The 27,632-nt window shown below is 40.4% G+C and overlaps 1 long non-coding RNA gene across 2 annotated transcripts in view; it reads left to right on the top strand.

The window, feature by feature from the left end:
• LOC134759723 (uncharacterized) overlaps positions 1–27,296 on the top strand; it is a 41,104-nt gene extending 13,808 nt beyond the window's left edge. The window contains exons 3-4 of one of the 2 annotated variants that reach the window (XR_010136355.1): positions 1,901–2,074; positions 25,234–27,296. This is a non-coding gene — a long non-coding RNA (uncharacterized LOC134759723). The remainder of the gene's footprint in view (positions 1–1,900; positions 2,075–25,233) is intronic. The other variant, XR_010136356.1, reaches the window with a different exon arrangement.
• Positions 27,297–27,632: the final 336 nt, after the last annotated feature.

Below are 27,632 nucleotides of genomic sequence, written 5' to 3'. Positions count from 1 at the left end.
TTTAGTGGTGATGGGGTTTCACCATTTTGGCCAGGCTGGTCTCAAACTCCTGACCTCAGGTGATCCTCCTGCCTTAGCCTCCCAAAGTGCTGGGATTACAGGTGTGAGCCACTGTGCCCAGCCTTGTCTGTTTTCTTAGTTGTTACAGATAAGATGCTAATTCTGATCTGTAATTCTCCATCTTGATCAAAGTATACAAATTTTAAATATATATAAAGTTAATTCATGGATTTTGTATGTCTGAATTTACCTACTTGCTAAAATGTATTTGTAACCCTAAAATCAATACTTGTGACATCTTTGCAGACATCCAAAGAATGGTGAAAAATTTGAGTCACCCAATGCACATGTGCCCCATGGAGGTTAGATGAGGCTACCTCTGCCTTTCTGTTTCAGTTCTCATCCTGTAAACAAATGTTCTTCTCAGAATCTGTTTAGTGCTACATTTTCACATATTTGTGCTTTTTATTGATGACTTCACTGTTTACAATGGCCCCCAAGCATAGTGCTGAAGTGCCGTCTGGTGTTTTAAGCACAAGAGGCTGTGATATGCTTTATGGAGAAAACACATGTGCTAGATAAGTTTCCTTCAGGCATGAGTTTTGCTGTTGTCTGTGAGTTCTCTGTTAATGAATCAACAATATGTGCCATATAAAGTATCTTCACACAAAAACACACATCAAAACAAGATTATATTTCAATTAGTTGGGAAAAATATTGTGACCAGAAACTTATGGAAGCCTAACCCTGTATTTATCCTAGAAGCAATCAATCAGTATTTGTTAATTCAGTTTTCATGCTGACTTTATAGAACACAGCTATAAGGAATAATGAGTGAGAATCAACTTTATTTTAGCTCCGATGTAAAGTAGATAAACATCCAGGCTCTAACAGAGATTTTCTATGCAGTGTTCTGTCTGGTGAAGGGAAAAAATAATTCAGATAGGTGTATGTACTAAGATAAAAATAAGATACGTAGATGTAATTGTGTTACTAGAAAGGACTTGGAAAGGTTAGATAGTTAGAAATAAGAACAGGCCTAAAAGATATTTAAAATTATTAACTTATTATCAGCATCCTTGTTTCCCCAAACAGAAGGACCCTGTCAACTAGAGGATAAAAGCAATTTTCTTAGGCTTTTCTCTTGGGTTCTTTTGCCTGAAACACAAATCCCTTCACAGTTCATTCATTCAAGAAACATTCACCTCCACACCTACAATATGCCAGGCCTTGTGCTGAGATTTGAGGTTAGAAACTACAAAGACTGCGTTATTATCTGCCACGGGATCAGAAGCAGCTGGGGAAGAACAGGTGAACAATATCAGCACAATGTGATAGGTGCTAGCAGAGATGCATCCCAGGATGTCATATAATAAAAACACAGAGATCTCCCAGTCAGCTTCCCAGAGGAAAGGGAAGTCCTTGGGCCATTTTGGAGGAAGAGAAAATTAAATAAGTTAAATAGTGTTGCAAAGGAATGGCAATTGGGAAAGCGGCATATTGAAGACTCTGAGGAGACCCAGGAAGAGACAAAAGAGATGAGGGTAAGGAGGAAAGCCGGCAAGATCATGCGAGACCTTATACACCAGGATAAGGAGTTTGAACTTTATTTGCAGGCAAATAAGAACCATGAAAAAGATCGTTTTAAGTAGGAAAGTGATATGGCCAGATTTATCCCATGAATGGATCTTTGTTTCTGTGTGAAATATGAACTTGATGAGGAGCAATCCTGGAGACAAGAAGATGAGTAAGTAGGTTGCTGCAATAAACAAGTGAGATAATAGTGGCCTGGATGAGAGAGGGCTGCTTCCAAATTCTATCCCTTCACCAGTGCTTTAGCCACATCAAACCCCCCACTGCAACCCATACAGATAATTTCTTTCTTGCCTTTGTGTCTTAGCATGCCGTTTTTCTCCTGCCTGGACTTTTGTTGACTGCCTTTGCCTGTTTGGAAAACGCCCATTGATCCTTCAGTGCACCTCTACTTTCAAGCCTTCATATTTGCAGAAAGAGTCTGTCTCCCCTTAATCTCTGTTTTCATAGCTCATCTCCACTGTAACGCCCTTCAAAATTAGTAAGTAACTGATCATTTATTTAAGATTTCAACTAGATTGAGCTCCCCTTGCAGGCAAGGATTATGTCTTATACACCCTCCACTTCAATGAACACAGATTTTATTACATGCTGTAGATCAGTGGCTCTCAAATTTTACAGTGCATCAGAATCTCCTGGGGAGCTGGTTAAAACACAGATGGGTTTCCCCGGAGTTTCTAATTCAGTAGGTCTGAGATGCTAACCTGAGAGCTTCATTTCTAACAAGTTTCCAAATCATGTTGATGCTGGCACTGCTGGTCCAGGGACCATACTTTGAGAACCACCACCCTAGATTTCCAGACTGTTGACTCCCTAGGTCATGAAGTTTATTATCTCCACCATCTCCTACGTTGTGATCTTCCACCATATGTATGTGTCTCTGTGCATGTGTGTGAATAGGTGCATATGTGTGTAGAGAGGTTCAGCCTGGGTGCATATGCTTTTCCTTTATTTTCTATACATTTTTCAATGTTTCTATCCTTCAGAACAAAGATTCTTGGACATAAATTATTATTGTGATAACCTTAGTTCATTGCACTTTAAAAGAACGATTCCATGCACTTTCTGCCACATACCTATTTATGCTCTGGCCACACAGACCACTCAGAGTCCCCTAGAGATTCCCATCCATGAGCAAGTATCCTAGAAATATAATTCTCTATTTTCTATATAAAACTAATCATACACCCCAGAAAACCCAATTTTAGCCAAAATAATCAAATATATCACTCACTTAAAAAATCTAAATCATTGTCCTGATTACTAATAGTTGCAAAGGCCAACACTCTAAAGGGAGGAAAATAGGTTGGCAGGAAGGAATGGGCTTTGAGCAATGCTTGTAAATAACCAAGGATTATCTCAGTTTTATTTTTGTCCATATGAGCCAATCCTGATTATTCCATTGCATCACCAAAACAGTTTTTCTCTATAAAATCTATTCCGTTTCATTTTCAGTTAGTTGTCAGACCTCCCTGGGGGTACATGTTCTACTCAGTTCATTTATTTTTGTGAAATGCTGCATCACATTTTCTTTTGTTTTCTTTGTAATCTCTTGATATCTTCACAGCTTCTCTATAGAAAAAAAAATAACAAAAACCCTACACTAACAAACAGAGGTAATTTACATGGTTTTTTGCTTTACTTGGATCCAATGAGTGAGTGAGTCCCTGAGGCCCACCAATGTAAATATCAGGGGGGGTTTACATGCCTACTACTTTCATGAGTTCAAATATAATTTTTTAAATTTCTCAATCATGACAGGTTCTCTTTTATTTGTAAACTTTCCATTGAACTTTAGAATGATTACAAAGTTAGCAATTATCTCAGAGTAATTTCTGTTTATTATGGAGCCTGATTTCCCTGGGGTTTCTCTTGTAAAGCTATTTTCATAAATGTCCAAACTTCTTGTTTTTTCCAGATACTTCCAACAAAATAATTATCCATAGCTCTTTACATTCTCTTAAAGAGTTTTCAAATCCCATGTGTGTGTGTGTGTGTGTGTGTGTGTGTGTGTGTGTGTGTGTAACCGGGTGAATATTGCAGGTCCCCTGTTGGGCTCAGAGGCAACTTTGCCACATAGGCAGTTTTGTTTATCATCACTATGAAATTTCATTTCAGGAAGAAAATGAACATCTACAGATTTTTTTTACATGATCAGGATTTGACACACTTATCTATTTTAAAACATATAGTACAGCTGTAAAACTTAGAGCTTAAAAATGTCACCTAAAGGCAAAGTGATGTATCTGAGTCTATTTCAGAATCAAATAGACCGATTTGAATCATAGTTCTGCCATTTAATAGCTACACGAGCCACAACTTCTCTAAGACTTGGCTTTTCTAGAAATTAAGATAGTAACAAATACTCTGAAGATAATTAAATGAGATAATTCAAACAAGCATTGGGCACACAGTAGATGTTGCAAAGGGTTAGTGCTCTCTTGCTATCCCTCTCTCTCTCTCTCTCTCTCTCTCACACACATGCACATATATACAGACTACATTTTTCAAACTTTAAATATTCATATATTGTTTTACAGTTTTAACACCTTTTTACCATACTCATCTTTAACTCAAGCATGACATAGTTATTTCAAATATTATAGCTATTATATGCATATCAAAAAGAATGAATTACTTTTTTGTGCATCTATTTTGTGCAAGACATCAGACTTTATTTAATGCTGTGACAACCACATATGGAATAGGAATTATTTTCCCCATTTCTATTGAAAAATAAACTAAATTCAGAGAAGTAAATTAACTCAGCCAAGAACACAGAGCTAGTAAGGGGAGGAGCTAGCCCAAGAACACATTCTCTGACTTCATTGCTATATCCACCACATCATTTGGCATGGTGAATATCATTCTGAGAGACAGCTGGTGGAATGGTTTGGCTCTGTGTTCCCACCCAAACCTCATCTTGTAGCTCCCATAATTCCCACGTGTTGTGGGAGGGACCTAGTGGGAAATCACTGACTCCTGGGAGCAGGTATTTCCCATCCTATTCTCGTGATAGTAAATAAGTCTCATGAGATCTGATGGTTTTAAAAAGGGGAGTTTCCCTGCACAAGCTCTCTTTGCCTGCTCCCATTGATGTAAGACGTGACTTACTCCTCCTTGCCTTCTGCCATGATTGTGAGGCTTCCCCAGCCATGTGGAACTGAAAGTAAATTGCCCAGTCTTGGGTATGTCTCTATCAGCAGCATGAAAACAGACTAATACAGTAAATTGGTACCAGTAGAGTGGGGCACTGCTGAAAATGCATAATCAACTTTGGAAATGGATAACAGGTAGAGACTGGAACAGTTTGGAGGGCTCAGATGACAGAAAATGTGGGAAAGTTTGAAACTCCCTAGAGTTTTGTTGAGTGGCTTTGAGCAAAATGCTGTCAATGATATGGACAATGAAATCCAGGCTGAGGTGGTCTCAGATGGAGATAAGAGCAACTTGTTGGGACCTGGAGCAAAGATGACTTTTCTTGTGTTTTAGCGAAGAAACTGGTGGCATTTTGCCCCTGCCCTAGAGATTTGTGGAACTTTAAACTTCAGAGAGAAGATGTAGGGTATCTAGCAGAAGGAATTTCTAAGCAGCAAAGCATTCAAGATGTGACTTGGGTGCTGTTAAAGTCATTCAGTTTTATAAGGGGAGCAGGGTATAAAAGTATGGAAAATTTGCAGCCTGACAATGCAATAGAAAACAAAATCCAATTTTCTGAGGAAAAATTCAAGCTGGTTGCAGAAATTTGCATAAGTAACAAGGAGCCAAATGTTAATCTCCAAGACAATGGGGAAAATGTTTCCAGGGCATATCAGAGGTCTTCATGGCAGCCCCTCCTACCACAGGACTGGAGACATAGAAGGAAAAAATGGGTCTGTGGGTTGGGCCCAAGATCCCAAGCTGTGTGCAGCCTAGGGACTTGGTGCCCTGTGTTCTAGCCACTCTAGCCATGGCTAACAGGGGTCAAGGTACAGCTTTGGCTGTTGCTTCAGAGGGTGCAAGCCCCAAACCTTGACATCTTCCATGTGGTGTTGAGCCTGTGGGTGCACAGAAGTCAAGAATTGAGGTTTGGGAACCTCCCCCTAGATTTCACAGGATGTATGGAAACGCCTGGATGCCCAGGCAGAAGTTTGCTGCAGGGGCAGGGCCCTAATGCAGAACCTGTGCTAGGTAGGGCAGTGCAGAAAGGAAATGTGTGGTCAGAGCCCCCACACAGAGTTTCTACTTGGGTACCACCTGGTGGAGCTGTGAGAAGAGGGCCACTGTTCTCTAGACCCCCAAATGGTAGACTCACCAACAGCTTACACCATGGACCTGCAAAAGCCACAGACACTCAACGCCAGCCTGTGAAAGCAGTCAGGAGGGAGGATATATCCTACAAAGCCACAGGGGTGGAGCTGCCCAAGACCAATGGAATCTACCTATTGCATCAGCGTGACCTGGATGTGAGACACGGAGCCCAAAGAGATCATTTTGGAGCTTTAAGATTTGACTGCCCCGCTGGATTTTGGACTTGCATGGGGCTTGCAGCCCTGTTGTTTTGGCTAATTTCTCCCATTTGGAATGGCTGTATTTACCCAATGCCTGTACTCTCATTTTATCTAGGAAGTAACTAACTTGCTTTTGATTTTATAGGCTCATAGGCAGAAGAGATTTGCCTTGTGTTAGATGAGACTTTGGACTGTGGACTTTTGAGTTAATGCTGTAATGAGTTAAGACTTTGGGAGACTGTTGGGAAGGCATGATTGGTTGCGAAATGTGAGGACATGAGATCGTGGAGGGGCCAGGGGCAGAATGATATGGTTTGGCTGTGTCCCCACCCAAATCTCATCTTGAATTCCCATGTGTTGTGGAAGGAACCTGGGGGGATGTAATCGAATCATGGGGTCAGGTCTTTCCCATGCTGTTCTTATGATAGTGAATAAGTGTCACAAGATCTGATGGTTTTACAAAAGGGAGTTTCCCTGCACAAGCTCTCTCTTTGCCTGCTGCCATCGATGTAAGACATGATTTGCTCTTCCTTGCCTTCCACCATGATTGTGAGGCTTCCCCAGCCATGTGGAACTATAAGTCCAATTAAATCTTTTTCTTTGTAAATTGCTCGGTCTTGGGCATGTCTTTATCAGCAGCACAAAAACTGACTAATACAGCTGGTCTGGTTTCAAATCTGGACTCTGGACTAGGTTAGTTGTACTATTAGGCAAAGTAACATAATTTAAATTTTCTCATTGAAAAAAACAAATAAAAATAGTGCTAAGCTTCCAGGGCTTTGTGAGGATTAAAAACATTAATTCCTCTAAAGCCCTAAGCATGGTGGTGTATGGCACATAGTAAAAGCATGATAAGTAACATCTATTAGCAATTTAACAAAGTGGAAAGGTAGGTCATATCTTCTGCAGATTAGAGTAAATGTGATTCTGACATTTAAAAAAATCCTGTATTTTTACATGAAACACTTTTCTTGAGATTTCTGATCTCCTCTGCCCAGAGCAGAAAGATTAAGCTACCAAATGGAGTGCCTGATTTCAGATCAGAAGTGAGGTGAGAACATCCAAAACATCATCCCTCCTCCCCTACCATTTATTTCCCTGACATGGAGTGGGACTTATCTGGGAAATGTACCAAAGATAATGGCTAACGATATAGGGTTTTAAACAGGAAAATAAAAGAAAAAGGCTTTAGGCCAGGTGTGGTGGCTCATGCCTATAATCCCAACACTTTGGGAGGCCAAGGTGGGAGGATCACTTGAGGCCAGGAGTTCCAGACCAGCCTTGGCAACATAATGAGACTCTGTATCTACTAACAAAACAAACTAATTAGCCAGGCATGGTGGCACATGTCTGTAGTCCAAGCTACTGGGGAGGTTGAAGTAGGAGGATCCATTGAGCCCAGGGGTTCAAGGCTTCAGTAAGCTATGATCATGTCACTGCACTCCAGCCCAGGCTACAAAGTGAGGCCCTGACTCTAGGAAAAAAAAGAATAAGGTTTTCGGAATCCATTTTTAGACAGTAGTTCTTAACTGGAGGTGATTCTGCCTCTCCATTCCAAAGGATATTTGGTGATATCTGAAGACAGGCTTTGTTATCATGGCTGGAAGGATATCACGATACTGGCATTTAGGAGGTAGAGGTCAGAGATGCCGCCAAACATCATGCAATGCACAGAATATCTAGTCCGAATGTCAATAATATCAAGATCAAGAAACCCTTGCTTAAAATATATGGGAAAAATGATGCAGAGGGGCAAAGACTAGAAGAGGGTAAGAAAGTAAGGTGGCTGTTGCAGTAACCCAGGAACCTAGAAACCAGGAACCAGGAACCAGGAATCTAGGAATGTAAATGATGAAATGTAAGAAGGAGGTAGGTAAGAAAGAGGTCAGCAGAATAGAACTGACATAACTTCATGAGTGGTTAGCTATAGTGGGTTAGGAAAAAGAATAAAACAATCTATGAGGCTTTGGTGACTGAAGAAACGATTATCAAGAAATCATGAGCCCCATTTTAGTTACTCAATAGGAAATCAATACAAAACTTAGGGGATGAAAATGAGATCAATGTATTATTTCTCATGATTCTGTTTGTTGGCCAAGTGGTTCTTCAGTTTTGCATGACATTGGCTAGGGCACTGGGATAGCTAAATGATACAAATGGTCTTATTCACATAGCTGGCAGTTGGTACTAGCCACTAGTGCATAGCTCTATAGGCTAGGGGCCTCAGCTTCCTGGAGGCAGGAATATCCATGTGGCTAGTTGGGCTTTCTCAAAATATGGTGGCCAGGTTACAAGAAGGGGCATCACAGGGAGACAAGACCAAATGGAAGTGTTTATCAAGCCTCTGCTTGAATCAAACTTGTCAGTTCCTACTAGTCAAAGCTAATCCCATGCCAACCCCAGAGCCAATGTGAGAGAGAATTATATAAGGAGTGCCAGAAGGGATGGCTTACCAGGAGATACTAGACTTCTACAAGTCCCCCACAATCTCTAATATCTATTGTTTTCATCTCTGCTAAAACACCCTGCACATTTCCCAGCAAGTATTTGCTTACATTAACATGTTCCATAGTAGATCACACTTCTCAAGAGCCAGAACTGTGTTGTTTTTATCAAGGCTCCAACCATAGTACTAGGAACATAATAGTGTTCTATTAATATTCAGTGAATCATAGAAAAGGTTAGAAGAAAAGAAGAAATGGAAAGAAGGAAGAAGACAGGCTAGGAATTTCAAATATTCACATGCACTTTATTTCTGCAGTAGAAATAAATGACAAGTTATTTGGTTTCTAGTTCCTTCATTTTCAAAAGATAAAGCCCCAGTTTGTGGCATAAGAAACATGAAGATCAAATACTGATATGGTTTGGCTCTGTGTCCGCACCCAAATCGCATGTTGACTTGTGATTCCGAGTTTTGGAGGTGGGGTCTGGTGGAAGGTGATTGGATCATTGGGGTGGTTTCTTATGGTTTAGCACCATCCCCCATTGCTGTCTCATGATAGAGTTCTCATGAGATCTGATTGTTTAAAAATGTGTAGCACTTCCCCTTCACTCTCTCTTACCTGCCACTATATGAAGACGTGCTTGCCTCCTCTTTGCCCTTCTGCCATGATTGTAAGTTTTCTGAGGCCTCCCAGTCATGCTTCCTGTACAGACTGCAGAACTGTGAGTCAATTAAACCTCTTCATAAATTACCTAATCTCAGGTAGTTCTTTATAGCAGTGTGAGAATGACTAATACAGAAAATCACTACCAGAAAAGTGGGGCATTGCTATAAAGATACCTGAAAATGTGGAAGCAGCCTTAAAACTGGGTAATGGGCAGAGGTTGGACCAATTTGGAGGGCTCAGAAGACAGGAAGATGAGGGAAGGTTTGAATCTTCCTCAAGACTTTGTTGAATGGTTTTGACCAAAATACTGATAGTGATATGGACAATGAAATCCAGGCTGAGAGGGTCTCAGATGGAGATGAGGAACTTATTGGGAACTGGAATAAAGATCATCCTCATTATGTTTTAGCAAATGACTGGCAGTATTGTGCCCCTGCTCTATAGATCTGTGAAACTTTAAACTTGAGAGAGATAATTTAGGGTACCTAGTGGAAGAAATTTCTAAGCAGCAAAGGATTCAAGATGTGATCTTGCTGCTTCTAACAGTGTATTCTCACATGCATGAACAAAAAGATTATCTGAAACTGGAACTTATATTTAAAAGGCAAGCAGTAAGGTTACATATAACTTTACTTACATGTAAAAGTTTGGAAAATTTGCAGCCTAACCATGTGGGAGAAAAGAAAAACCCATTTTCCAGGAAGAAATTCAAGCCAGCTACAGAATTTTACATAAGTAAAGGGGAGCCAAATATCAACAGCCAAGACAATGGGGAGAATGCCTCCAAGGTACTTCAGAAAACTTCTTGGCAGCCCCTTGCAACACAGTCCCGAAGGCCTAGAAGGAAAAAATTTGGGGGGGGCAGGCCCATGGCCCCACTGTTCGAAGCAGCCTTGAGACATGGTGCCCTGCATCCCAACTGCTCCAGCTCTTCTAGCCATAGCTAAAATGGATCAAGGTAGAACTCAGGACTTAGTGGCTTCCACATGCTATTGGGCTTTCAGGTGTGCAGAAGGTAAGAGTTGAGGTTGAGGAGCCTCCTCCTAGATTTCAGAGGACTTATGAAAATGCCTAGATGTCCAGGCAGAAGTCTACTGCAGAGGCACAGCCCACATGGAGAACCTCTACCAGATCAGTGTGGAGGGAAAACATGGGGTTGGAGCCCCCACATAGAGTCCCCACTGGGGCACTGCCTAGTGGAGCTGTGAGAAGAGGGCTACTGTCCTCCAGACCCCCAAATGGTAGATCCACTAACAGCTTGCACAGTGTGCCTAGAAAAGCCAAAGGCACTCAATGCCAGCCTGTGAAAGCAGCCATGGGGGCTGTACCCCGTAGATCCACAGAGGCAAAGCTACCCAAGGCCTTGGGAGCCCACCCTTTGCACCAGCATGCCCTGGATGTGAGACATGGAGTCAAAGGTGATTATTTTGGAGCTTTGAAATTAAATGACTTAGCTGCTGAGCTTTGGACTTGCATGAGGTCTGTGGTCCCTTTGTTTTGGCCAATTTCTCCATTTTAGAACAGGAGCATTTACCTAATGCATGTAACCCCATTGTATCTTGGAGGTAACTGACTTGTTTTTTATTATACAGGCTCATTGGCAGAAGGGATTTGCCTTGTCTCAGATGAGACTTTGGGCTTGGACTTTTGAGTTAATGTTGGAATGAGTTAAGACTTTGGGGGATTGTTGGAAAGGCCTGATTGTATTTTGCAATGTAAGCAGTACATGAAATTTCAGAGGAGCCAGGGGAATGACATGGTTTGGCTCTGTGTCCCCCCCAAACTGCATGTTGAATTGTGATCTTGAGTGTTGCAGGTGGGACCTAGTAGGAGGTGATCAAATCATGGAAGTGGTTTCTAATCGTTTAGCACCATCCCCCTAGTGCTGTCTTGTGATAGAGCTCTCTCAAGTCTGGTTATTTAAAAATGTGTAGCACTTTCCACTTTGCTCTCTCTTTCCTGCCACCATGTGAAGACATGCTTGCTTTCCCTTTGCCTTCCATCATGATTGTAAGTTTTCTGAGTCCTCCCAGTCATGCTTCCTGTATAACCTGCAGAACTGTGGGTCAGTTAAACCTTTTTTCTTCATAAATTACCAAGTCTTAGGTAGTTCTTTATAGCAGATTGAGAACAAAATAATATAAATGCTGAGCTTTTTCAGATCAAAACAGGTTAACTAGCTGTGAGGCTTAGGGTATGCACATCAACTCCCATGACTGAAAGCTACTTCACTCAAAATACTACTGTGAAAACATTGGCCCAAATGTGATTCAAACTACCAACTACCAAGAACTGCTAGAGCCTGAGCACACACAGTCTCAGAGTGAGAGCCAAAAATGTCCTGCTTTGGGAAAATTTCTTCACAGAATAAATCTAGTTCCTGGCACTCACACTTTGTTGTCAGCCAAAGTCTGCCCATTGGGAAAACATCCGAAAGCTGTGTCAACAATGAATAAGATCTGAAGCTTTTGACTTATAATTTCAAATAGAGAAGTCACTCAATACAACGCTCAGCCTCTTCTCTCTCTGCTTATTTGTCCTATTGGAAAACTCAATCACCTTTTTCCTCCCAAATTCCAACTACTTTTTATATATTGCTAGTGCTCAAATCTTAATCTGAAGCCCAGACATCTCTTCTGTGCTCTAGACCCTTCCTATTCTATTCAATCCAGTGTTCTACAGGACATATTAATCTGGAGGACCCACAAGCACCTCAAACCAAATAAATCTAAAACTCAATTCATCACACACACCAACCCAGACTAGCTTTTCCTTCTGTAGTACCTGTACAGCAGCATAACTATCTACCCAGACAACTAAACTAGAAATCACTGAGGCCTGCTAAATTTGTCCCACACCATCATACTCCTCACACATTGGTAATTAAATACTAAAATTTTTACATCCCAATTTAGCCCCCCTCTTTCTCTTGCCAAGGTTGTAGCAACAGCTTGACAACTGGTCTCCCTGCCTTTATTCTTTCACCTCTCCATTTCTTCCTCTCTACTACATCCAAAATGATTCTTCTAAAACTAAAATCTATTCTGATCACTCTTTGCTTTAAAATTTTCAATGGCTCTGTAGACATGGAAGCCCAAACTCCTTTAGCTTACACAGGGATCTCCAACTTCCAGGCTGCTGACCTGTACTGGTCCGTGACCTGTCAGGAACCGGACCACACAGCAGGAGGCGAGCAGTGTGAGTGAGCATTCTCATCTGAGCTCCACCTCCTGTCAGATTAGCAGTGGCATTAGTGTCTCACAGGAGCATGAACCCTATTGTGAACTATGCATCTGAGGGATCTAGGTTGCATGCTCCTTATGAGAATGTAATGCCTGATGATCTCAGGTGGAACAGTTTCATCCCAAATCCATCCCTCCCGCTGTCTGTGGAAAAATTGTCTTCCACAAAACCAGTCCCTGGTGCCAAAAAGGTTGGAGACTGCTGGCTTAGAAGTTTTCTTGGGATTGGTCTCTTCCTGCTTCAGCTGAACCTTGTACTTTACTCTTATCAATCCCCTTTAAAAACTTGATACTGGTCCACAGTTCCACGTATGTTTTAATTCATCTACAGGGAAGAAGTTCCTCGGCTATCTGACTACTATTCATTCGTAAAGATTCAGTCTTAGGAGCACAAGCTACATCAGAACCTCAGCACTCCGTTGTACACTTTACTGTCTAGCACTCCGTTGTACACTTTATTGTCTCCTGTGTGTTTTACCTTGTGTCTGTCTTCCCTACTGTACATTCTTTGGGAGTAAAGATCATGTTATATTTATTCCCAGAGATAATAAAGATCACTAGCTTTTCAGAAACAATATCATTGTTACAACACAGCACACTGCAGATGTGGAGCGAGCCATAGCTGCCAAAGTTAAACAAGTGGGAAAAGAACTCATCCTGTGAAAGTCTTCTTCCCACGCCTGAATGAAGCAGAAAAAGTCACAAGCAGAATCCCATCTGGCAGGATTTCATAAAGTAGAGGTGACTCCATAAAATAATTAGCCTCTCCTCTGAGGAGAGAAGAGAAGATTTGCTCTGTGTTTGAAAATGTTTGTCATTTATGCTTTTCATTGTCACCTGTTACATGGTTGACACATCATGCTTCCCCCAAACCCATGTCAGTGTTGCTGTCTCTTAATGTTATCACGTGTTATTGCATGTTGTCAAGAAAAGAATTTCTCCGCCTTGTAACCATGGAGATTTTTGCACATCACCTACCTGGAGTATTCACTATTCAGTACTTACCTCTACCCAAGCCTATACCTGGAAAACTCCTAGGTTCCCTTTGAGATCCACTTTCAGGATGGACCATTAACTCTGAGATGCCCATTACATATTTCATAACTACATTGTCCCTTCATTGCACATACTCACTGGACAATATTGCATGTGTCTGTTTGTCTGACTGTCTTCTGTATGAGACAATGAGTTCCTTAAGGCTAAGAACAGGGTCCTGTTTATCTTTGGATCCCCATTGCTTTATGTGTTGCCTAGATTATTGGCAACCCCAGTAAAAGTATGTTTGAATTAAACAGTAAATAAATTTGTACATAAATAATTTGATGAAGGAGGTAGAGAGAAGGATTCTTGATACATGTAAATGTTGATAGGTTGAGCCAAACAGGAACTATCAGAAGCAATAATACACCTATAAATATATTCTTGTGTTATATTTATTCTCCTCTACAGAGAGCTATTATTCTCTGTAAAATAATTAATTATTATGATTAGGATTAAATCTGGACCCATTGCTTCCTTCAGGAGAGTGTTAAAAATCAGGAAAAACAAGAAAACTAAAAGTAAGAATTCCCAGCTTGGAATCTCCATTCTGCAACTGACTATGGTTATAACTAGGAGCAAATTACTGAACCTCTCAGGAGACTAATTTCCTCACTAGTAGGATTAATATGTGAGGTTCGCTATTCTCCAGGATTCTTTCCTGCTCTACACATCTCTAAGCTCCCGATCGTACTGTTCTTTCCACCCACTGCTTTTCCCACCCACGAAGTTCACATGTCCCAGCCTCAGCACTCTGTCACCATGTTCCTGCACACACCTCCACTCATCCTCCCCACCTGTCTCTGCTCCATCTGTTTGGGCGTATCTCAAATCTTACTCACCTCTGTCCACCAGCACCATGGAACCATGGTTTCTTTTGAAATCACCTCCTACTTCATGTCCAATAAGTCATCTTTTCACCTTCCTTCAAAAAGTTCCTCAAGCTATTTTCCTTCCAGAAACTCAGATTTATTCTGAACCACACTTGTACATGTGAAGGGGTATGTGTGTGATTTGTTATAATAGTCATCATCAGTACATTCTAATCCTTCAAAATTTTATCTGCATCTACCATCTCATTTACTTTTCTCAATAATCCTAAAATAGTTAACATTATTAATCATGAATTTGCAGAACACAGATTCAAGGCAAATAATTGACTTGCCCAGAATCACAGTTAGGTTGTGGGAGGGTCAGGATTCATTTTCAGGTTTTCTGGCTTCTGGTTTCTCTTTTCCCCCATTCTTCTCAGTATGTCTCTCTCAACAGAAATTAATAGCGAACTGAGCATAAAATCTTTACATACTGAGAGTAGTAAATGGTATTTAATCATTTTGATTAATTTGTGACAGTCCTTACTGTGTCAAGGTAAGTCCTATGTGAAGGACACATGAAGGTCTGACTGCTAAACCTCTACAAAGCAGCCAACGGAGAAAAACGAATCCTCAACTAGCAAGGCAGGCTACTGAGGATACTTGGAGATGATACCAGGAAGGAGCCATAAAGAAGTCCCTGCTCTCATGGTACTAAAGCACAGTCTTGCATTTCTGTGAACTTCAAATATTTTTGTATTTTTAGGTCTTTGAACATCTACATTTTCCACCTGGAAAACCAAAACCCTTTCCTACACTACCCTTTTTTATCTGGAAAATTTCTACTCATTCTTCAAGACTAAGATCAAGTTCAACTCCTCTACAGAGTCTTCCCAGAACAGCCTAGGCTGGGCCCTGTGCCACTCCTCTGAGCTCTGTGGCTTCCTGTGCCTCCCTCTGTCATAACCCTCTTGCCCTGAGCTGACTGTTTATGGTTAATGTCGTTCTTCCCACTAGACCTTGTGCTCCTTGATAGCAGGAGTGACTTAGTGTTTATTTCTGTTTTCCCAGATGCTACCTAAGTTCCTGGGACATATTAGCTACTCAGAACATGTTTGTGAATGAAGGGAAGACTTTTGTAGGTAGATCCCATGTAAGAATTGTTTTCTCTCTGCAAATCCTGCTCTGACTATAGAACCCTTCCAATCCTAGAAGACCAGAAGGAGTGCTACAGCTGGCATAGCTGCGTAATCAGAGACCAGCAACTCCTCCAATAATTCTAGGATTTCCAGTTGACTCTTTTATGTAACAGAAAACAGCAATATCAATAGCAAAAGATTTTTAAGCCCAGCTATGAAGTATGTATTAGGAAAAGTGTGAAATCACTGTCTAGTACGAAATGCTTTTGTACAGATCATGGAAAAGCATAAAACCCAGAAGTAAATGAGAGGATTTCAAGGACTTAAGTCAGATAAAGTAGAAGATCCCAATAGGACTAAGTCATAGACAAATATCGTTGCAGCTAGTGTCTGAATAAAGAGTGTTTACTAGTTAACAGTACATCAAGTTAAAAAGTTTCTACACAGCAAATGTTACAATCAACGAAGTGGAGAGACAACCCACAGAATGGGAGAAAATACTTGCAAACTACCTATCTGACAAGAAATTAATAACTGAAATACATAACGAGTTCAAACAACTCTATAGGAAAAAATCTAATAATCCAATCAAAAAAATGGGCAAAAGATTGGAATAGACATTTCTCAAAAGAAGAGTACAAATGGAAAGCAGGTATATGAAAAGGTCCTCAACATCATTGATCATCAGATAAATGCAAATCAAAACTACAATGAGGTATCCTTTCACCCCAGCTAAAATGGCTTATAGCCAAAAGACAGGTAATACCAAATGCCATTGAGGATGTGGGGGGAAAGAGAACCCTCACACTCTTGGTGGGAATGTGAATTAGTACAACCACTATGGGGGACACTTTGGAGGTTCCTCAAGAAACTAAAAATTGAGCTACTATGTGATCTAGCAGTCCCACTGCTGAGTGTATACCCAAAAGAAAGGAAATCAGTGTATCGAGGATGTATCTGAACTCCCATGTTTGTTGCAGCACTGTTTACAATAGCTAAGATTTGGAAGCAACGTAAGTGTTCATCAACAAATGAATGGATAAAGAAAATGTGGTACATATACCCAATGGAGAACTATTTATCCATAAAAAAGAATGAGACACAATCATTTGCAACAACAGGGATAGAACTGGAGGTCATTATATTAAGTGAAATCAGCCAGACACAGAAAGACAAACATCACATGCTCTCACTTATTTGTGGGCTCTAAAAATTAAAACAATTGAACTCATGGTCATAGAGAGTAGAAAGATGGTAACCAGAGGCTGGAAAGTGTAGCAGAGGGGTTAGTGGGGAGGTGGTGGATGATTAATAGGTACAAAAAGAAAATGGAAAGAATGAATAAGATTACTATTTGATAGCACAATAGGGTGACTATAGTCAATAATAATTTAACTGTATATTTTAAAATAACTTAAAGAGTATAAATTCCTCAATGTGAGAAACTATTCAGGAACTTTCAAGAAGAAAGGCATGGAAGGAGTAGATACAACAGTGTCAGTCACTCTCTTGAGAGTGAATAAGCAATTCTTTTAGGATGGAGCCTGAACAGAGTCAGCCCCCATCAGGAGGGTCACCTCACCACTTACAGCAGTGCTCTGTGGGCACAAGTGGCCAGGCCAGGTCAACTGGGTGGGCAGCTTCTGTGAGGTCTGCAACAGAGACACTCTTTTTTTTTTTCTTTTTTTCTTTTTTTTTTTTTTTTTTGAGACGGAGTCTTGCTCTGTCAACCAGGCTGGAGTGCAGTGGTGCGATCTCGGCTCAACGCAAGCTCCGCCTCCCGGGTTCATGCCATTCTGCCTAAGCCTTCCACGTAGCTGGGACTACAGGCGCCCACCACCACGCCCGGCTAAATTTTTGTATTTTTAGTAGAGACGGGGTTTCACCGTGTTAGCCAGAATGGTCTCGATCTCCTGACCTCGTGATCCGCCCGCCTCACCTCCCAAAGTGCTGGGATTACAGGCGTGAGCCACCACGCCAGGCCAACAGAGATACTCTTAAGAACCACTTAGAGCTGCCCTATATGGTAGGTGGCTTGGTGGTCAGAAGGAAATCAAGCCGTATTAAAGGGGCCTAGTTATTTTTACAGCATGAAAGGCAGCTCTCATTTGCATTTTCCAGAGTCTGTCATGTGACACTGATGATATTCTTGCCTGACTTCAATCTCTTGACTACTTGATGCTGACATCCACCCTGCCCGCTCTGGATTTGGTGTTATCACTCTTCTCAGCTCAGGAAAGCTTCACCTTGCCCACGTTGCCTCCTTCTAGCCCTGAATTTAGAATCTCAAATCCCCTGCTATTTTCCCCAGCCTAGAACTCAGCCCTAACTCTGGCCAGATCCCTCTTTCCAGATCCTTCCACAAGGAGAGGATTCAGTTATAACACAGCCAAGAAGAGAACATTACTTGATTAATAGAGAACGCTCAGTGGTAGGACTCCAGCAAAAAAGTCTGCACTCCCCTGTCTGGTCAGAAACATCCAAAATGGGCCGGGTGCGATGGCTTACACCTGTAATCCCAGCACTTTTGGAGGCCAAGGCAGGTGGATCACAAGGTCAGGAGTTCAAGACCAGCCTGGCCAAGACGGTGAAACCCTGTCTCTACTAAAAATACAAAAAAAAAAAAAAAACAGAAAAGAAAATTAGCCAGGCACAGTGACAGGTGCCTGTAATCCCAGCTACTTGGGAGGCTGAGGCAAAAGAACTCGGGGGAAGGAGGTTGCAGTGAGCCGAGATTGCACCACTGCACTCCAGCCTGGGTGACAGAGTGAGACTCTGTCTCAACAATGAAAAAAAATGAAACATCCAAAATGACACCCAAAAATGTTATTAATGCGATCATCCTATGTGGTAAGCATGTTGAAATCTTGAATAAGAACTCTCACCAAAGAACTGTGTAGGTAGTGTTTGTCTCACTGAAATACAAGGCCAAGTTGGGTCATCTGTCAGTTGAAAATTTGTCCTCCATTTTTTTCTCGTTTTTACTATTGCCAGAAGGGACTGTCAACATGCCAGGTTTTAATATTTCACCAGGAAATGGCTTGAGTTATCAATTTTTCCCAGAAAAAAATTTGTTCCCAAGTGGTGTCACCAAAATTCAAATGTTCTGTAACTGTGGTACTGCAGAGCCAAAAGGAAGCTGAAGATCACTGATATGAGAGACTCTCAGCTGTCTTCATGAACTCTTCTGAGAGTCTGATACATGGTATAGAATTTCACCCTAGAAAACTTCATATGACAACATTTGGCTTATGGTTTTTGTATGTATTTCAGACCTCCAAAGGTGATGAACCCCAGGCCAGTAGATCTAGTCTAATGCAACCCACTATCTTATTTATAAATGAAGATAGCAAGACCCATGACAGAGGTGACTTGGCCAAAATGATACTTGCTTATCTCCCTGTCTACTTTCTTCCCATCACACGGTGTAACCTCCCAATGAAAACTCCCACAAGGTGAGCAACTTGAATAGGCAATGGACATTTTAAGGATAAAACCTGTTATGAATGTAAGATTGTAGTTTGTTGTTGTTTGATATAATTATAGATCACACTTAAAATCACTAAAACGAGGCTATCACAATAACATAACAATTATTGAAAATCTGTGCACCAGACAATAGGCTAAATGTAATATTTCACTTACTCCTCATCACTTCCCTAAGGTGGGTAAAGGCATGAGCTTCTTCTACAGAGAGATCAAATGACTTTCCAAACAGTGACAGACCCAGGGTTTGAACCCAAAGTCTGGTAGCAGCATCTGAGCCTTCGACTGTCACATATTGTGTTTTGTCACAAGCTGAACTGGCAAAACAAACATACATTTTAGATAGATTTTTTTAACTAAATATACTCTTATTCCTGTCAGGACCCTACAGGGACTCGATTTAAGCAAAGTGTGTTTTCCAGTGTGCATTAATGAGCAGTTAAGAATGGTTTGCAATTAGCCAATCCATTTTTTGTACCTAAATCCATGCTCTGTAAGTGTTCAAATTGCTTGAAAGTGTTCTCTGAAGCATTTTAAACATTCCTCTTCATAATCTCATTCACATGATTCACTTGTAAAACTTATAAAGAAATTGTTTTACTTGACTGAAGTTTTCATTTCTCCAATACTTGTAATTAAATTAATAGGAATCATAGTTGGCTTTTATAAAGCAGAAAAAAACTCTTAGGGATTACTTAGTCTGACCTACTCATTTTGTAATGAAGAAACAGAACCTAAATACATTGTAAGTAATTTTTTATGAAGATCACATAGCTAATTGTTGGAAAAGCCAGAGCTAAACCACAAATCTGCCTTTCTATAGCAGGCCAGGGTCCTATCCCATGTCCCATTACAACTCTCAGGTTTTACATTTTTAGAAATGATTTGTTCATTCTTTCTAAATGAAAAGCAAACTCAAGTGACATTAAAACTTTTAAAAACGGCTGAAATTTCAGCAGACTTGATGGTACATTTACTGGAATAAAAGTTGCTTTTTTTTCCTAATAAATGCATGTTTCTTCTTAAAGCTTAGTTACCATATCAACCACCTTTCCTTGTGGTTTAAAAAGGGAATTTGAAAGCATATCTTAAATAAAATTTTAAAACAACAAAAATGTAAACATTTGCCAGCATATCATGGAATCTTCCCATGAAAGTTTCAAAATGAGAAACAGAACAGAAAAAAATCAAACCACTCTGAGGCACTGCCTCCTGATACTTTGCCCAACCTGCCCTGAACCTGAATCACCGTGATGTCTGGGGCTAATCCGTGTCGAGAAGGGCAGGAGAAAAGGCCACTGCCCAGAGCCAGAGGGGCAACCCCGCGCCAGACATGTTGCAAGCAGCATCTCATTTCACTCTCAGCAACTGTCGTCCCCACCCCTCAGGTGATGGCACTTAGTCTCAGAGGCTAGAAAACGTGCCCAAATTTCACATCTAGTAAATAACAGGTAGAACTAGAATTTGAGCCCAGATTTGTTGATTTCAGACTGTATGCAACAAAATATTAGCTAGGTTTCACAGGTAATTTTCTCCCTTCAAGGAGGTTACAATTGATTGAAAAGGAAGGAAAAAGAACTGTGAATCTAAATATCAGAAAAAGTACAAATATATAAGTAGATGAACTAAAAGGTAAATAAAATTACAATGCTATTAAGAGGTAGGTTTTACCTCTTCAATACCAGCACATAACACTAGTGTAAAATATAGGGGTCCAATAAATATTTGTAGGGGACAGAAAGAAAGAAAGGGAGGAAAATACCCAAAACCAAGAAATCTACACCCTTGTTATTCAAGTGTGGTACTTAGACAAGCAACAAGGGCATCAGCAGCAGCTTATTAAAAATGCAGATTCGCAGGCCCACTCCAGACCTGAGTCAGAATCTGCATTCTAAGGAATCCTCCAGGTGAAGAGCATGCATATGAAAGTTGGCAGAGGTGCTGGTCTATAAAAAGCACCAAACAGCAAACATCACTGGAATTCCAAAGAGTGGGAAAGCAGTGGGAGCTGGAGTAATCAGCAATTGCAACTTGGAGGCAGTAGAACCTGAGTTCATGTTCTATGAGGTTATGGGTAGAACTCCTAGAAGGAGATGTTTAGAATTCCACCGGGCAGTGAGGGAAAAGGAAAATGTATGAGAAGGAGCAGACATGCAGGAAGTGAAGTGGTTCAGGAGGGGCAAGCAAAAGCTTTCTGCCCAAGGCAAGGGGTACCTGGAGAAGAATGCTTGAGATTTTCCTTTCTGTTCTTTCGGTGCCCTAGGTTCAGGTATTTCCACATAAAGTATTTTAATTTACAGAAAGAAAGAAAATTGTTAAAATCAGTAGGTATATTTGGCATCTGGAAAAGATGGGTGCTTGTCGGGGTGTGGCAGGCAGCTGGAATCTCCTTACTTGTCTGTGCTGATTCTGCTACCTGAGATCCAGCTACTGAACAAGGAACATCAATGTGCTTCATGATGCAGTGGGCTGGGCAGACCCACGATGGGGCTCTGGCCACCTGCAGGTGCAACTCACTTGGTAAAGCTCTATTCCTCTTGGAATAGAATAGAATTTTGCAGGTTCTACTGGCATGAAAAGGTTCTAAGTGCAATATCAATCTGGTGAACACGGTTGTTATCCATATAAAGTAGGTAGCATATGGTCACTGGTTCACTGATGGTTAACTTGCCCCAGTGCCTTTCTCTAGACAGAAAATTTCACCGGAAGGGAGCTGATTCCCTGTAGCCCCAGTAATTTGCTATAATCATTAACTAAATGCTAATCATCCAGAATACAAATGGCATATGGCCTTAGAAATGAGCCTTGTCTCTCAGAATCTAGGGCAATCCACTCATTCATGCAACAGATCTTTACTGAGTGTCAACCTCATGTCAGGGCTTTTGCAGCTATTGTGAATTTGGGGAAGAAAAAAAATGGTCCCTGTATTCCAGCAACTTATAATATACCTTGCAGATACCTAAACAATTAAAACTCTCTGAGAAATTTGTTAAATTGGGGGAAAGGCAGGGTTTAGAGGAGTCTTTAGATGAAGGAAACCCCTAGTCATCCCAGAGAACTTAATGAGACTTCATAAATAAGGCAGGAACTAGGCTGGGTGTCAGTAGGCATTTGCCAGGTAGAAACATTACATGAAAGGACACAGGTGTTCCAGGCGGAAAAAGTAATTTGCACGAAATCAACAAGATACGAGTGAGCAGGATGTGTTGGGGGCTACAGAGGTTATGGATAATAATAGAGACTTTTTAATCCAACAGTCCAGGATTCAAATAGGTTTGGCAATTAGTACCCATAGACCATAAGTAACTGTGTGAAGTAATAAATGTTTTTTGTTTCAAGAGGCTCAATGAGGAGGGTGTAATTTGTTACACAGCAATAGATAACTAATACACTGTGAACTAATGAGAAACAAGTTTCAGGGCTTCTCAGTAGCACTAACTTTTTCTAAAGCTCAAAGGGGTGGGGAGAAGCTAGCAATGTGTTCACATGGTCACAAGTCTTTGTAACTATGTAAAATTAAAATATTGGATTTTATGATGTTTGAGGTATTTGTTGGCATCTTAAAATGTGTAATTAGTTGTGCTTTTCTATTTATTCTGAATAAACATTGACTTTTATAACAAAATAAATATATAAGTAAATACGTAAATACACACACATACATAAGACACTGTATTTAACGGGATGTGGTATGTGTGTGATGCTATTTAGTGGAAGGGATGTGAGATATTATGTATAAATAAGATACCATGTAGGGATTTGAAAAAATTCAGTTCGTGGATGTGGATAAATTCCAAGCCATGCCAATCTCTCCTCTTGCATCTGTCTTCCTGTCCCTTTTTCATGGCAGCTCCATGCAGAACTCTGCCCCTCACTGTTTTCTTCAGGGCATCCAAGCTTGCCAAACACTGTGATGTTTTAGTGCACAAGAGAGGCTGACTGAGTCATGAGGAAGAGATCACATCATGCTCCTGTAGGGCACTCCCTTGCAGTCTGGCTGGCCTTCACGCAGAGCCCTGCTCCTTACCATTCAACCCTAACCTAAACCTCCAGTCCCAAAGTGAGGCCTTTGCTGTCACTCACAGGCCCTAGGAAGAAGTTTGGTCCAGCCCCTGCCTCTGACTACTTTTCTCCTGGAGATGCCTCCTGGAATGCTAGAGAACATGTTCCAACTCTTTGTAAAGCTATGCTGGAATATCCAGAGAATCCCCTTAAAAACAAGCCTGCAACACAATCCCACTACCCTCATTTTCTATAGGTTAAAGGACACATTGCATCCAGAAGCAGGACTTAATTAAGAAAGGTTAATGAGAAAAGACCAGAGGTAAGTCTATTTCCAATATATCACACTCATTCCAAATAAATATAACATAGCATGATGTACAAATTAAGGTCTTATAGTAGTTCAAAGACAGAAAAGTCAGGAAAAATTTGAACCACCACAGAGCAAGGACCAGATAGTCCTGTGAATTCAAAAGAAACTGCATCTTACTCACATTGTGAGTGGTAATTTGGTTTCATCAAAATATTATCTATCACGTTAATATTGTTAATTCAAATTTTATTTGTTTTGCAGCTCTGTATGTAGTTTGTAAACATGTCTTGATTTTAGATACATACAAGAATTACAAGCATGAGGAATGTAAATGCATTTCACATTTGTGTAGACATGAGTCAACACTTGGGAGTCCGTGGGCATTTTTTCAGCTTGAAGAAACACTGGCTTTTGTGAATAATGCTGTCATGAACATGAGAGTGCAGGCATCCTTTCAAGATCTTGATTTCAATTATATTGAACACAAAAACAGCCTCCATGTTCATCAGTGGATGAATGGACAAAGAAAAGGCAGTATATGCGTTCAATGAAATATTATTCAGCCTTAAAAAGAAGGAAATCCTGTCATATGAGACAACATAGATGAATCTAGAGAACATTATCCTAAGTGAGATAAGCCAGTCACAAAAGGACAAATACTGAATGCTTCCACTTATATGAGGTATATGAAATAATCAAACTTAGAGGAGCAGGGAATGGAATGGTGTTTGCCAGGGGCTAGAGAGAGGGGAAGTGGGGAGTTCCTGTTCAACAGGAATTAAGTTTCAGTCCTATTAGATGAGTAAGCTCCAAAGACCTGCTGTGCAACACTGTGCCTGTGCTTAATACTGTACTTAAGTGCAGAGGATACATCTTATGTTAAGTATTTTTAAAATAATTTTAAAAAATGACACCTTGAAATTTTTTTAAAAAATAAACTTTGGCTTAACATTGTAGAAAGTGAAAAATGAAAAACACAAAAACATACTATAATCTCAGTTATTCATTCATTTACTAATTCAACATATATTTATTGGATACTGATTATATATGGTCAGAAATTATGTGAAACACTGTGTAGAGCAGTAAGTAAATTAGGTGGACATGGCTCTCCTGTATCTTACCTTTTAGAAAAAAAATAGATAATAAATAAACGTTTTTAAAAGACAATTTTAGAATGTGATGTGTGTATGGAAGAAAATACACCAGGTTGGTTTGATAACAAGTGGCTGATGGAGACTACTTGGGTCTGGTGAGCAGGAAAGGTCTTTCCATGGAAGGGGCATTCGAGCTGACACCTAGGTGATGAGAGGGAGCAGCCCATGCAAAAGCCAGAGGATTAATGTTCCAGGCAGAGGAAACAGGAAGTGCAAAGTCCCATGAGTGGCATGGGTGGAAAAAGGAGGAGAGGTTAGGCAGAGTCAGACCACACTGGGTCTTTCAAACCACATGAGAGGAACCTTGATTTTATTCTAGGCTCAATGGGAAGCCTTAGAAAAGTTCTTTAGAGGGGAATAAGATTTAATTAACACATACAAAGATCACTTTAATGACTATGCAAAAAAATAAATTCTATAAAACAAGAGTGAAAACAAGGTGATGAGCTGGCAGGCTGTTGAAATGGACCAAGTAGGACATGATGGTGCCTGGGTGAGGGAGTGGCAGTGGAGCAGGAAGAAGTGAATGAATTTAACTAACTATATGCAGTCAGAGGTGCAATCCATAGGACTTGCTGATGGATTAGAAGTGAAAAGATGAGGGAGAGAAAGAGAAGAATCATAGATATTTCATAGGTGTTGGGGTTAAAATTATTATTTAAACAAAATAGCATGGATGTCAAAATAATTCTGAATAAAAATATAACAAAACATTAAGAGTGAATCTTTCAATGATAGAAACAGATTGCTTTTGTGTGAATATGAATTATTTTTAAATGAGACTGTACAATTAATGCTTTCTGTTTAATTGCCTGGTGGTGATTTTTCTTTTTCTTTTTTTTTTTTCACAGAGTCAAGACTCAAAGGCACCTGAGGAAGTCAGAGGTTTTTATTAGAAGTCTGACAGGATGAGGCCCAGAATAGAAGAAGTCAAGGATCAGAACCCAGGTTAATGGATAACGTTAAGGGATATAAGGGGTCAGGATTCAGAAAGGGAGATTACACTGAACTCAGCTGCTCAGGTCTAAATGTGCTGCATGACTGCTTTGAAAGAGTTAGAAACACCTATCTGTTCCTGCTAAGCAATAATAATGCTTGTCAGTATTATTATTTCCAGAGACAGTGGAACGAATGAGGGTCTTTCTCTACTGAAATGCACAGCTAGTACCAATCTACTCCTGTATCTACTACTGAAAGTAAAAAGAATACATAGAACAAGGCAACTAGGCGGTCACACCCAAACTGTCACAATTTATCCTATTATCATTCTTCATCATTAAAACAGCCAACTTTATATGATTTCATAGATGACAAAACTGAGAACCAAATGGACAAAGTGCATTTCTAAGATTGCACAGCTGTTTGGTGATGTCCTATTACCTTCCCACCACACTGTGCTTAAACACAGCATTCTAGTGCTCCTCAACTTTTTTCACACCATGCCACTCATAGAAACTGGTATTTTACAGGATACTGGAGCAAGGCAAGGCTACTCCTGGGCTGGCAGAACTCCCTCAGGGGCTCCATTTGCCACAAGGCTTACTTGGCCACACAAAAACCGAGTGAGTAAACATCTTGACACACCTATCAGAAAACACATTCATTTTTAGGAAACTTAAGTCTTGTGGTTTCCAAACCTGGCTGATCATCAGAATCTTTTGGAAAATTTTTAAAATTGAGAGTCCTAGGCCTTATCAAAGACATATTGGTTAAATTGCTTTCAGTTGCAAGTAACAGAAAAGGCCTATTCAAATTCCCTTAAGCAAAGAATAGGAAATATAGAGGTTGGTCCAGTTTCACTTGGGTAATTTGTGGCTCAGCTGCGTCATCTGGGACCCAGATTTTATTTCTTGACAATCCCATTCTGAGTGTGTCAGCTTTGCCTTCAGGCTGTGTCCCCTTGTCATTCACACATGGTTGCAACAATTCCAGGCATTAAATAGCTTCTGTTATACAATGTCCAGCAATGAGCAGAGGTAGAGGGGCCATCTTTTCTTAGGTCTCTTTCTGGAATTTAGGCTCTTCCTCAGAAGCCTGGCAGCAGGTGGGTCTCACATAATTAGCCTCATGTCATTAACATAATTAGCCTGTGTAATTAACCACAACTGAGTCACGTGCCTACACTTAAACAGATCAGGGATAATTATCCTGATTGGTTTCTAGCACTCATGATTAACGCCTGGAGCTGGAGATACATTTGCCCTCCCCTGGGTCAGTAAGCACCCAGACAAAATTGGTTTTGCAAATTAGGAAGAAGAGTAGCATTATTGGATGTTGCACAAACCGAATAAATATCCATCAAAAGTCCTAATATCTACATCTTAAAAAATTGTAGGATAACCCACTAGGTTTGGGAATCACTGTCCTAAACTCAGGGGTGGCTGCTGGTGCATTTGTTGCCTTTGTGTAAATGAGTAGAAGAAACCCCTCTTGGAACCAGAGCCTTGTGAGCGTGCAGCTGTCAGTAGAGGGCAGCTTTGCATGAATGAAAAACAAAGCCCCTTCCAATCCATCCCCAAATCAGAGATCAGAGTTTGTGGCTGCTTGTTGAGCAGAGCAAGGGCTAAGGTTTAGTTTTGCAACTCTCCTCCCCACTTTGTCCAGTGGTGTGCTGATAAATGTGTGACAGCCAGCTCCCTGATTTACACAGTTTGCCCATTTCTGTGGTATAAATATTGCCACCGTGGCCAATTTTAAGCTACTGAGTTCATATCACTGAATGTGGAGCTGGGAAGTGCGGCTCATAATCAGCTCTCACAAGAGGTATAAGCCAGCCCCAGGACGCCATTGCCCACGGCCTGGAAGCCACCATATGAAGAACACAGCGTGCAAAGCCAAATACAGTAGCCCTGCCTGAAACCATGCTTTGTGCTACACGGGGAAAACTACAAAAATAAAACCTATTATAAAATTGGTGAGTCGTTTTTGTTTTGTTTTTTTCAAAATGAGGCCTAAACACAAACTCTAATAATTGCATTTCAAACATCATGCCTTTAAATCGTCATTTCAGAACTCTCATCTTATTTGAAATTATACTCCATTTGAAAGCTAATAATGGACAGAAACTTCCTGTTTTAAGTAACTCAATGATCATTACTATAATTTATTACTCATTCGTGGGGATAAAATAATATATTAAAAAAGTAGAATCCAGAAAAGGCTAAGTAAGGAATGGAAATAGTGTCAAAGGAAACTATTATATCTTTGAATTTTGTTGAAGCACAAAATTTATTTTAGAAAATTTCTATTC

This window comes from Pongo abelii, chromosome 12, assembly GCF_028885655.2.
Source record: "Pongo abelii isolate AG06213 chromosome 12, NHGRI_mPonAbe1-v2.0_pri, whole genome shotgun sequence".
NCBI classification, from domain to species: Eukaryota; Metazoa; Chordata; class Mammalia; order Primates; family Hominidae; genus Pongo; species Pongo abelii.
The sequence above is the reverse complement of the archived record's forward strand: the minus strand, read 5'-3'. Positions and strand labels throughout refer to the sequence as shown.